This window comes from Arvicola amphibius, chromosome 7 (genome assembly GCF_903992535.2).
Source record: "Arvicola amphibius chromosome 7, mArvAmp1.2, whole genome shotgun sequence".
NCBI classification, from domain to species: Eukaryota; Metazoa; Chordata; class Mammalia; order Rodentia; family Cricetidae; genus Arvicola; species Arvicola amphibius.
In genome coordinates, this window is record NC_052053.1 from 5,406,528 (window position 1) to 5,419,413 (window position 12,886).

General features: G+C 41.8%; 1 protein-coding gene across 1 annotated transcript in view; it reads left to right on the forward strand.

Annotated features, from left to right (window-relative positions):
- The window catches only part of Pde1a (phosphodiesterase 1A), a 170,410-nt gene that overhangs the window by 97,075 nt on the left and 60,449 nt on the right, over positions 1 to 12,886 (forward strand).

Sequence of the window (12,886 nt, forward strand, 5' to 3'; positions counted from 1 at the left end):
CAGAGCTGTGCACATCCATAGGTCTGATCAAAGACAAAAGAGAAGAGGAGGAGGCTTCCTGGTGTACCAAAGAGCATTGATGGTGGATGGAGAAAGAAAGGATTCTGAAGTGACTTCTCATGTGGCAGTCGGGGCCTGAACCCTGTCAGTTCAGTAACAATTTCTGAGAAAATAAGGTTTAAGGTGTACTCATGAATTATCTCTGAAGGACCCAGAAGAGGTCCATGATAGGATCAAAGTTCCAGACTGTGGGAACTGATTATGTGGATTGCAGTAACACTAACAATCCATTAAGATCCTGGCCCTAATACTCTTCACCTAGCCAACCTCATCATTAAACTACCAGTACCAGGAGAGTGCGCAGAAGACAGGAGTGTGTGCCTTTGGGCTCTGCCCCTTCTGTTCATAGTCACCTAAGCCAGACCTCAGCTGGGTGACAGTGAAAACTGTCAACTGTGGGATGGGGGTTTTTTTCCTCTGTGTACTGACTTCACACACACTGTTATCTGACAGGCAATACATTCATATTGTTATCCACGGTCAGGGGCTGGCTTAGGCACTTTTAGATTCTTGGTCTCTTATTCAAAGAACTGAAATAAAGGTTGGTGCTTGCCTGTTACAGTATGACTCAGAAGCCAAGCATGTGAGGAAATGATTCATCAGAGTCTTGCCTCCACCTTCAGTCCCATGTTCTCAGTCCCGCCCTGAATGTCATGTATTTTCCAGTGATCTACTGATGTATTTTATTTTGTATTTTTTTCTCTCCTCCTTTCCTGGATAATAGGTTAGAAAAAAATAGTATTTTATTTTACTTATTTCACAAATCAAGAATTTTGGGGGGGTCTGGAATCCCGTTTTGAACTTTTATATGTTCCACAATTAAATGGACTTAATTCTGAGAGAAAGATTGACAACCAGGTTGGATGGCACAGGTAATTGTTGGATGGTCGTAAAATGCAGTTCCTTAGGTTTGGAGTTATTACTAGGTGAAAATCTCAGGTTCTTTTTAACTTTACGATCCTTTTGTTTGCTTCGTGATCTTCCCTGAGGGCAAATGATGTGGGTGGTCATTTCAAGAGGACAGTCCTGTGTGTGTGTGTGTGTGTGTGTGTGTGTGCGCGCGCGCGTGTGCGCGTGCGCACGCACTAAATGCCAAAAGAGCTGCTAGCATTTCTTCAGACTTTCTCTTTTAGGTGCATTTACTTATTGTTCACAAGTTGGTTGAGCTTAGCAAGTCTAAGGGTTCTGCAATCCTCTTTTTGACAAGACATTGTACATTACATCTCTTTATAAAATGTAAGAACTTTAAAATGCCAACAGTTCTTTGGAGGTTTCCAACATCTTGCAGCATACTGCTAATTCTTATTTTCCTAGATGTTCAAACTTTCGTTTGATTGATGATATGCCATATTTACTCATTCGTAGGTAATCTTCTTCCCAGGGTAATTATGACTTCATGCTTTTATTTTGCTAGCTTAAGTACTCATGATCCCTAAGTCACTTAAATATTTTACATTTGTAATGTTTTTACATGTGAAAATTACTCTCTAGTGGGGGAAAATGCTCAGGACAATAATTTAACTTCTGCTGTCTTATTGGCTCCCCCTAGTAAAAAAATAACACTTCCTAATGTCACACTAATTAATTAATTTGAAAGAGCGTGTCATGTAGCTCAGCCTGGCTATAAATTCACCATATGGCTGAAAAGGACCTTGAGCTTCTCATCCTCCTGCCCTGTGCTCCCGAGTGCTGAGGTAGCAGGTTTGCGTTCCCACGTCTAGTTTATGTAGGACTAGGTGTTGAACACAAGGCTTCATGCGTGCTAGGCAAGTGCTTCACTAACTGAGCTATAGCCCAGAGCCCTTCTCCTTTGTTTAAATCCTTTCATGGCTTTATGTTAGTCAGAATAATATAATTCCTCAAATTTATACCACCTCCCAAAGGCTGCTAGCTCCCCACTCTCTTACACAATACTCAGAGTGATTATATCTGCATTTTACTAATGGGAGCACTAAAGCTGATTTAAACATCACAGAAGCCCCGTGAGATAGAAATTTTGTTATTACCATTTTGAAAATAAGGACAATGAATCACAGAAACCTTCCATGGCTTACCCAAGAGAGTATACTGAAGAGTGAGCTAACAGCTGTAGCATTCTTGACACTAGAGTTGGGTCTATTAACTACAGTTCACACCCTCATATCTTTATTTACAGTGGACGGATGGGTATTTCCAAGGGCTGGAGTGATTGCTTAAGGTATAAGAGCACTGGCTGCACAAGCAGGGGGGGCCTGCGCACTGCTCCCCAGCACCCATGTGAGAAAGTCAGGCATTTCTGGGTCATCTCTATCTACAGTGCTGGGTGGGGGCTGGGACAGGGAATTTCTGGAACTTGCTGACAGGGGAAGGTAGAGAACTTGCGGTTTCTTATATCCTTCTCTGGCCTCTAGATGAGTGCAGACACATGCACCTACCTACACACATGTACATACACATACACCACAAATGTGTGTGTGTGCATGCATGCACGCACACACACATACATACATATATGTACTTTTCGAACTTTTATGGGTACTATGATCACAGATTCTTAGATTCCATGATATGCGGATAACATTGCCTCTCATCTTTTCCCAGCTGTGCCTTTTTATCAACATACTGTTGCCTTGGACTGGGCTCCAATGGGACTACTCTGTGCCCTGGAGAACACCAAATGCTGTACATTGGTGTTTTGTCTTCCCTGGAAAGCCTACGCTTATGCACTTACCTTCATGCTAGCTGTTAGACCTAAGACCACCCCTCAAGGATCTTTAAATTTTATGCCAGAAATGTGTACTTAAGGCATTTGGAGCAAAACCATATAACACGGATTGATTTCCTATATATTTTGTAAGGCATGAAGCATGGCGCTGAGGATCTTTCTGAAATGTGTTTGCAGTTATCAACATATTATTTGCCTTAGGAATTCTAGTAAAACAGACTGAACAAAATAAGGAAGAGCCAGGCAGTATTTAGTTGCACGTTAATTTATATTTTAAGATCTCCTGGCTTATGAAAGTTTGAATTTGGAAACGCTTTCTAGAAAGAAAATGGTTCTGTGAATGATTCATAGAGATACTGAAAATTGGCTAGTCTGGGGGAAAGGTTATCACAGGGCAAAACAGGAACTGGCAGTTAACCAGCACTCACAAACACACACACACACACACACACACACACACACACGCACACACACTTCTTCCTACCAAAGATGACTGACTATAGGGTTTCAGTTAAAATGAATCAAAACAAAAATCTCTCTGTAAAAATGATTTTGGTTAGAAAAATAAAATTTCGGATAGAAATAGAAATATGACTTTTATGGAGATTATTGTACAATCCCACAGTGGGTATGATCATTTGTTAGGTTTTGTAAAAGACATTTTCATATGTAAATGTCAAAACTTATGAGTCTTTCAGATGTGTCTCTGGAGGCTATTATTTTTCAGTGTTGCACACTTGTAATCCATGTGATCTAAAAAGAATCCACGTGTCCTTATTTGGATTGTAATGCAGCCAAGCAAAGTAGCATCCTTGACCTCATGAATAATAGGGTAGACAGCTGCCTTGAGAGGCATATTTTTGAAGATGGATACTGTGCTTGCTACTATCCCCAAAACATAAGTTGCTCTTTCATTTTAGTTCATATGAACCAATCTTTATGATTATCCTGAGTATAATCCAGACTCTGGACTTAAAAAGAGCAAGGCATTCAAAGTCAGGATCCTCCACTCAAAACTGAAATAAAGTGACTTAATCTAGAATGTTTAGCTGTATCATTTATGAAATACAGAGGGGTGTTGACATGAGCATTAAATGTGACATAATGTCAGGCAGAGTAAAAGTTGGATTGTAGCCATTGTTTTTACTGCATGTGTAAAATACAATACACTTTGTATACTTGGTACATGAAGTATTAAGATATTGGGTCTAAATTTCCTAAAGAACATATCAAATAATTCCCTGAAAGCAGCTTGTTGTCTTGGAGAAAATGAAGACAACAGGGGAATAACAGAGATGTATTAAGTGACGAAAGGGGACATGAAGGCAGTTATCCACCGGTTGGCACATCCTTGCTTGGCAAGCAAGTCTAAGCCTATGAGTTCTTACCTTGGGATAAGTCATACCAGACCGAGACTGCACTGATGCCGGCCAGTACTCCAAAAAGCTGCATTGGCAGACACCAAGTGATAGTCAAAGTACTAGGGAGGGTAAGAGCCTTGAAACCACTGAGTGCAGGATTTACCCACGGACTTCCTCGGACCTATCAGCTAGGGACTGAAGACAGTAAGGCATTATCACACATACTGGTCATCAGAATCGGGAGTGTCACTGATGGACAGCTGGTGATTATAGTGGAGACAGAATGGGGAAGATAGAGGTGATCTCCGAGGCTGAGTCGCTCCCCAAAGGAAGGGTGAGTGTTACAGAGACCGAAAAAACTAGAAACAACTACAAGTAGCAGCAGCAACTTGTAGGAAGAGGGAGTAAGAATGTGTAGTAGTCTGACTTCAAGCCATTCGTGACCAGACTGTCACTTTTTCTAATGAGCCTGCTCTCTGGCATAGCTCTCTGACCACACTTCAAGATAGACCTTCTAAGAAGAGATTGTGAGGATCGAAAGCATTCAGAATGTGCTCAATATATGGACATGAATTGTGACATAGAATGCCAACTAGACAAGTGAACTGGGGAGCTCTAACCCAGAGATTCTGATTGTCTTAGTCATTAATAGTTGGAATTCATTTACTATTTGGATGTCTTCCCCATCTTAAAGATTTTGATAATGTCCACTGAATACTTATTCCATCAATATGTCTTCTCACGTTGCTCAATAACTACTGCTGACTTCCACCTGTTTACTCCTAGAGAGGCCACTATTTGTCTCTCGAGTCCAACTAAATATAGGCAGGCTTCTAAGCATGAACTGAATCCTGCCTCCAGTTCTTCATGAAGCTCAAATTAGCAGGAAGTGCTGGAAGATCTTCCTAGCAGGTGCTTTCAGAACTCAGAGCTCAAGGCCTTTCACAGAGGGCCTGGTGTATCCTCATCCTCTCAGTTTGTGTGTCTGCCTGACAGGAACCAGTTCACCAGGCCATACAGCAGCTTTTCAACATCTTTTCCTACCTGGAATTCAGAATCTCAAGCCCAAGGTCACCATAAGGGGACCCAAAAAGATTGATGTTGAGTTGGACTTTCAACATTCAAGGATTAACACCTTGGACAGAAGAATACAATTAAAATCCATGTATACATAAAGGATAGGGTAAAGAATTGGCATTGCTATATCAGCATTTACAAAGACAGCCTGGTCCGTGACTATTCTAAGAAGTTGTCTTGCCTATTCCCCTTGTTCAGTCTTCTGTATGGCAGAGTAGAATCTTTTCTTCAATGCAACTAAAAGCCCTCTTCAAAAGATTTTTCAATAAAACAAAGGAACAGTCACACAGAAGTTAAAATTAAGCCTCTGTAAAAGATGCAATTTGTTTTATAAACTTTTTAAATGTCAGGTTATCTCCCTTCTAACCCCTGAGGTTTTTTAAACTCTTGGTTCCAGTATTACATTAGTGATCGCAGCCAAGGGTGAGGATGGACATTTGAGAGAAGTGTGTAAGGAGTGGAAAGGTGGGTGAAGATTTTTATAGAGCTAAGAAAATCAGAGGGCGAAACTGACAGAAAGAGGACTAGGCATAGGACCCAGACACAGGCCACATGGCAGATGAATGGGGACTGGAGGGGTAGCATGGCCTGGGGTCCTGTGCTGGGAAATCCAGTGTCTCCTGGAGAACTTGAATGAGTTTGGAAATTTATAATGCCTCGGAAGCGCAGCTTCAACCAAGGGAATGAACAGCCAGCTACCTTATGACGCCTGTGCAGAGTTCACAGGTGAGGCTTTTGAAGAAATGACTAAGTTTGTGTTTCCAGAGTTTGCTAGTGTGGATAAAGCAGTAGAAAGAGAACAAACTATTAATGGTGCCACATGCTTGCAGCAGTTAGCTGGAGCTAACTGCATATCCAGGAGTCCTTCGGTGAGTGCCTGTGAGCCACGCTGTTGAACTGGAAAGCCCAGTTACAACTGGACTCAACAACTGCTCACCTAGGGTGGGTAAGGGTTTACAGTAATCATGGTCAAAATGTGGATGGTGAATCACACAGTCATCGGACCGTGGTGATGGGGAGAAAAAAACTCTCTGTGATCATCACTTTGATGTTGACTCTGTGTGTTCCTGTCACATTTAGAGCAGAGAAAGGGAAGGAAAGTGGAGAATTGAGGTATGAACGTCTTTGAGGATGTGTCAGCCAAGACCACTTAAACAAAACGGTTGATTTACTAGCTCCCATTACCCAAAGCACTGACTGCCAGGGCTGCCTATAAAATTGGTTGACTCAGGGTACAGATGATGTCAGCAGATCAGCCTCTCTGTTCTGCTTGTTCTGATGCCATGAATTGTGGCAAGACATTACCAGTATTTCCAAGTTCCTAACTCTTTTCAAACTGCCAAACCTAGAAGGAAGAAAAAGATTTTCTTTGCCACAGAATCTCACAAGCACATTCTTATGCATGGTTGCTTTGAGTGGGGCAACAAGTTTATCATCAAACAGCCAAGTGTCTAGGGGAACTGGAGTCATAGGCTCATGTGTCATAGGTCCCAGGAGAAGGTATGAGGTCGATGCTATTTAAGTCACTTGTCAAGATATTAAACATGGAGAGGATATAGTCTTAAAATCCACTAACTACATCTTGTTAGCTGTGCAATAAACACAAAAATGCTTCTCTTTGTTCTACCAGCAGAGAGAACATGGATGAGGGTGGAGGGAGAATCTTGAGAAAAGCCCTTGGCTGGAAGTTCAGCTGTCATTCTGTTTTCCTGGTTTATCTCCTCCTAGTGATTAGGGAAAGTTTTTTTTCCCCCTTCATCCTCAACCATTGCTTTTCTCACACAGAAGATGAGTTTTCAGTTCCTTTCTGCTGTGAAATTCTGTGACCAGTCGTTCCCACCTGTCCTTACAGAGACCTGCTCCTGTAAGCTAGCCTACCCCAACCCTGGACGGCAGGAGAGGGCAAGGAATCAGTTGTTTGCTTAGAGCTTGGAAAGGCAACTTTTGCTTTGGTTAGTTTCACTAGTAGGGAACCCTGAGAAAATGTGTTCAGGTGAACTGTATGTGCCAGAGAGCAGGAAAGCATCAAAAGCAAGTGACAAGATCTTTATGAACTCTGTTTTGTAGTGTAAGCTAGAGGAGGGGTGGCCGTGTGGAGCGCTGTGTTTGTAGGCTGGACTCACCTTGCACATGGGTGTGAAAACCATGCTGGGAAAAAGTCACACCAATTTTGTTTGATTTTTATATTTACTCACCATCTGTGTGGTTTGTTACTTTCTATAAATCCTTAGAAACAGTCCCACTAATGTGAAGGGGAAAAAAAAAAACCTCCAAAACAAAAAACCACTAGTTGTTCTTAGAAATGACTGACAAAATCTCCACATATTAAATAAGATTTCACAGTGTTGTTTTTAAAGTATCGAAGAGAAGTGCACGGCTTCCCTGTCTCCTCTTCCTTCACTGGCCCTGCTGATGTCCTTTCCCCCTCTCAAGCTGATAGCCTTTTTTTTTAATTATTGTTATTTGGTTTTATGTATGAGTGTTTTGTCAGCATGTATGCCCGTGTACTACTTGCATGTGTGGTGCCTGTGGTGGCCAAAAGAAGGCATCAGAGTCGTCGGAGCTGGTGCTACAGATGGCTATGAACTGCCCACTGGGTGCTGGGAATCAACGCCAGCTCTTCTGGAAGAGCAGTCTTCCAGACTCTCAACAGTTCGGCCCTATCTCCAGCCCTGACCTGCTGATTTTAACAACCCCTCGCCTACCTTTAGTTCTAATGTTAGTGAAAATGATGTATTTCCTTTGTCTTCAAGCTACTTTAGCTTTAAACTTTAGCTCAAGTTTGGTGTCATTTGTCATTGAGAGCATCCTCTGGACACGTAAGTCAGCCCCATTCTGAACTTATGCTCCTAATCTGTCTTCCCACCAGAATCTCACCTTACCTGTACCATGATTCTAAGCGATAATATCTGCTTTCTAAGTTAGATCCTTATATTTAGCAAACCATGAATCCTGTAAGCGACAATGACCACTAGCCTGGCAAGATTAAGATTCGCACAGGACTGGCATGAATATTATGGAAATAATGAAAAACTTTCTAGTTGGATATAAGTCCCCCTCCATGAGACAGAGCTCATCCATGCAGCTGCTATTTGGACCAAACCCTGTGACTGGCTAGGTCATGGACCCCAGGGAGAACCCGTCACTATTATTCTGCTGAATGGACACAGTCTCAAACCATTTGCTAAGTTCTTATCTTGTAGTCAGTCCTCCTCAGAGGACCTTCTTTTTGCAGTAGATGGTGATGAATACAGAGACCCATAACTGCTCAACAGGGAATGATGAACTGTGGAGTGCTCAGATCTAACTGGGACATTTAAGTCATACCCCCTCACTCTGAAACTCAGGACTCATTTCATAAGAAGAAGTACAAAGATTGTAAGAGCCAGAGGTGGTGGATTTCTATAGCCAAACAGTATTGTTGGACATGGCAGGACCTATGCCTGCATCAGCGCACGTTGGCTCTCAATGTACACACAAGGCCTAGCCAACCTAAATCCCACATGGATAACAAAATCCTAATCCTAACTGAAAGGCAGCAGTCAACAACTGATGGCTGCTGAATCATGCAGAATCAGTTTTCCTCAGGTATGTAGTCCCTAAGAGGCTACCCACGCTCCAGTAGATGGCCCTGCCATGCGCATATGGGCAGCATTCTGTGGGTTCCATGGGTTTAAATGCATGAAGGCAGGAAAGAAAGGAAGTGAAGGGGTAGGGGAAGAATTGGAGGGAAGGGAATGGGGAAGCCAACTAAGCAGTAACTCTGTCTTCCTATTTCCCCTCCTCACCTTAACCTGTTACTGTCTGTTCTGCTTCTGCATTGGTTGTTTTTCCTATTCTACTAGGTAAATTTTTAAAATATGTAAAAATTATTTTTGATACCTTTCACCGCTGCCTTTTCATAGCCTTTGGAATGTGTATGCATATGCATGTAATATATATGTGTATACGTATACATGTGCATGTAAACATGTAATATATGTGTGAGGTGTGTAGGTATATGTAAGAAATGTGTATATACATATGCACACATATATGTATATGCTCTCCTAAGTCTTCATATTATGCATGTTTCAAACACTTGTGACACCATGATGCCAGTCCTTTTCCTATGTGTTAATAAAAGGAAATCTGTGTAGGCTAATCCACACAGGCATGTAGCTAACTGGGGCTCCCCAAGAGCTTACTGTGAGACAGGTGTGGTTCTAATCAACTTTCCCTCCGTTTCTCCTCTCCATCCTCAGTGGCACCAGTAGGTACGATGCTCTTCCTGTCTCTGTTGTTCTGAGCGGGAACTGGGAATCACACAGGTGAGGCCTTTTTCCAGCTATGCAGGTACTAGGTGACGAAGCAGAGGAGGCTTAGTAATCAAAAACTTGGCAAGTAGTGGAACATTAAGCTTTGTGCCTAATGGAATGTATTCAAGGATGTGTTTTGAGCTAAGATTTCCTGATGGGAAGCCAAGAGTCCTCGGAGAGGCCTGGGGCAGTATTCTGCTCATTTGATCCTCTCCCACTTTTGTCCCCAACACACTCCAAAAATAAAATATTTATCCCCGATCATCAAGAAACTTGATTCCATCTGAGAGCCTTACTGGGACATGCCGGGGGCCCTTCCTGCATGTCCCAGAGGGCAGGACCTCCCTAAGTATGGACATCCACTTCCCTGGGTGAATACAAAGGAGCTGCCAAATCCTTCTTAAGCCTTAACTTCGGGAAGGCCACTTCTGACTTCTACACTATCCTTAGCCAACCTTCTAATAGCCAAGATCTGCCTCTTGGGAATCTGTCTCTTGAGCTAATAACAGCATGAGTGCCTTCTCCACCCAAATGGTGAATCCTGTGTTCTCTCATACACAATGGTCATATTCTCACAGTTTATAGAAAATGGGGGACTGGATCTGCTTTAAACAACCACAAAACTTGAGAATGTGTGAGATTTTGTTCTTTCTGGAACAGTATAGGGAATACATACATGCCTACATACACGAACATGCTTTGATAGTAGCCTGGAAGATTCAATTCATTGTGTTTAGAACTGAGGAGGTAGGTTAGTGATGACAGAAATGGAATTTCAAATACATCTGATTCCCTCCTAGCAATGAATACATCTCCTCCCAAAGTATCATAGATTTCTGCCATCTGATATTTCTCTGGAAGAGAATGCTCCATATACCAGCTTTGGAAATAAATATAAGCTTTCTTCTACCAAAAATTTACCAATAAGCTAAACTCCTATATGTTTTTTTCCTTTTTAGATATTTGATAATTTTATACACATATAAAATGAGTTTTGACCAATTCCACCTCCCAGTCACATCTTCAAATTCATCTTTTCTTCCTACCACCAGTTTTCTCTTCCAACCAAAAATTTTTTAGATTCTTTTTATCTCTAAATATCAAAGTCTAGAGCAGCTGGAGAATAATGACTGCTGGTACTATTACTCAATGGGAAGGCACTCTCCAGTCTGTGCACTTTGTAAGAAAATCATACATTCAAAATGAAGAGGGTCTCAACAGTTAAAGGCTCAGATGCCAAACTCAGACACTCTGGATCTTAGAATTTGTCACAGCCACCGACTGAGTGAATCTCTTCGGGTTCTGTGCCCTTTTGTTAGTCACCAAAGTATACAAAGGTAAAAATCTTCACCAAGGTAGTATTTTGAGTGCTGAATAAGTTAAATTTTGCATTTTTTCCTTGTTCAAAACAAGCAATAGAGTTGACTGGAATCTCTGTGATCAACTGGTTCTGAAATCTGAGTAAAAGACTGTTTTCATGTTCAGGGTTTCTTTGGTGGATAGGCAATTGAGAGAAGATGTTAGTCATCTCAGAGCACAGTCGTGTTAATTAAATAAGCAACATTAATAGGTTCCTCTATGAGAGAAACACTGACTACAAAAGATGCTGTCTACAATAGACAGGTGGGCTTCTCTTATCCTAGCCCCAAGCATCCAAAAAGGGTACCACATGAATTCAGCATCAGCCTCGGTTCTGTTTCCCATTGACTTCTACTCCCTGTTGTCAATGGTAATCTATGTCTATCCCTGCCTAGAGGTGGCATGTCTTCAAACTAAAGCATGTTTGGGATCAGTTTCCTTCTGCCTTTCACAGGTGCTAGGGTGCTGGACTCTGCTGTCAGGTTCAACATGTTACTCTGGAGTATTTTGTGGTCTCATTTCTCTAAATCCCCCAGGCACGGATCTCCAGGCCATTGTTTTCCCTCTGATATCCTTTCTCTTAAAGAAATGCTACTGTCTTTGATGTACTCATTGTCGGAACCTGAACCCCTCCTCCCTAAGAGGAGCCAAGAGTCAGCTGCTTTTGAGGTCCAGCAGGTGGATAGAAACCACACTCGGGTGGGGTGCTGAGCATCTGACTAGAAGGTGAGACCTAGAAACTGAGGGTCTGAGCAGGACCGGGGGAGGGAGGCAGCAAGACAGCCACAGCCAGGTTGGCCCAGTCTTATCGTATAAAAAGTTGACACTTCACATGTTAACTTACAATAAGCCTTTTAAATATTGTAAAATTGAAGCATGGGGCACATAGTTTGTTCGCCAGAGAAACAACATCAAAATATTGATTCTGTCTTCTGTGGAGAAATGTGTTCCTGCTCTGGGTTCATCAGACATTAGGGGTAAAATGGACGAGTTAATTACTTCTTGAACTAAACGTTTTATCATATAAATGGCATGGTAGAAAAAGGTCAACCCCCAAACAACTCAGCATTTGAACTGTAATATTTAAGTTTAACCATGGCCACCAACTTCCTGGAAAGGGCTGTGGCTCCCTGGGTGTGCCTGTTTTCCAAGAGTCCACTGCAGACAGAAATATTTTCACTGACACACAATCTTAAGAGTCAAAATCCCATGACCTCTCCTTCCGAGGCAGCCTCCTCTTTTATTTCCCTTTCCCCGCAAACTTTCTAGTCCAAATTATAAATCCTTTGGGAGATGTGTCATCTTATTTGGAGAGAAATTTTGACCTATAAATAGCTCCAAAGGCTCACTTGATCACTGATTGGATGCAAGGTCAGTTTTCATTCTCTGATACCCTTTCCACACACAGCCCTTGTCTGAGAACCTCTCTTTAATCTTTGCTGATTCTCATTGGGACTAAAACCATCATGTCAAAGAGTGAAACATTTTTTAGAGGTCACCAGTGGTAGCATGTTACATATATGTGCCTTCTCGTTTCTTTCCTGTGTAGCGCACTTTATGGATTCTGAAGGAAAATACACCAATAGTTATATTTTCACACTGCCTGCTTCTAAAACAGGAAGACTTACTTCTTCTTCTTTTTTTTTTTTTTTTTTTTTTTTTTTTTTTGGTTTTTCGAGACAGGGTTTCTCTGTAGCTTTGGAGCCTGTCCTGGAACTAGCTCTGTAGACCAGGCTGGTCTCGAACTCACAGAGATCCGCCTGCCTCTGCCTCCCAAGTGCTGGGATTAAAGGCGTGCACCACCATCGCCCGGCGAAGACTTACTTCTTAACAACACTCATAGGGCAAATATTTATGTTCACATTGCCTTCTGACTGTAAGATAAAGGATAATCAAACCATTGATATTTGGACCAAATTAAATTATAAAAAATTTAAAAACCCATTTTAAAAATTTTACAAATTTACGTAAGAAGTGAAGAGAATGAAAGGTAAACAAAGTACCAGGTATTGTGTTTTCGGTGACAT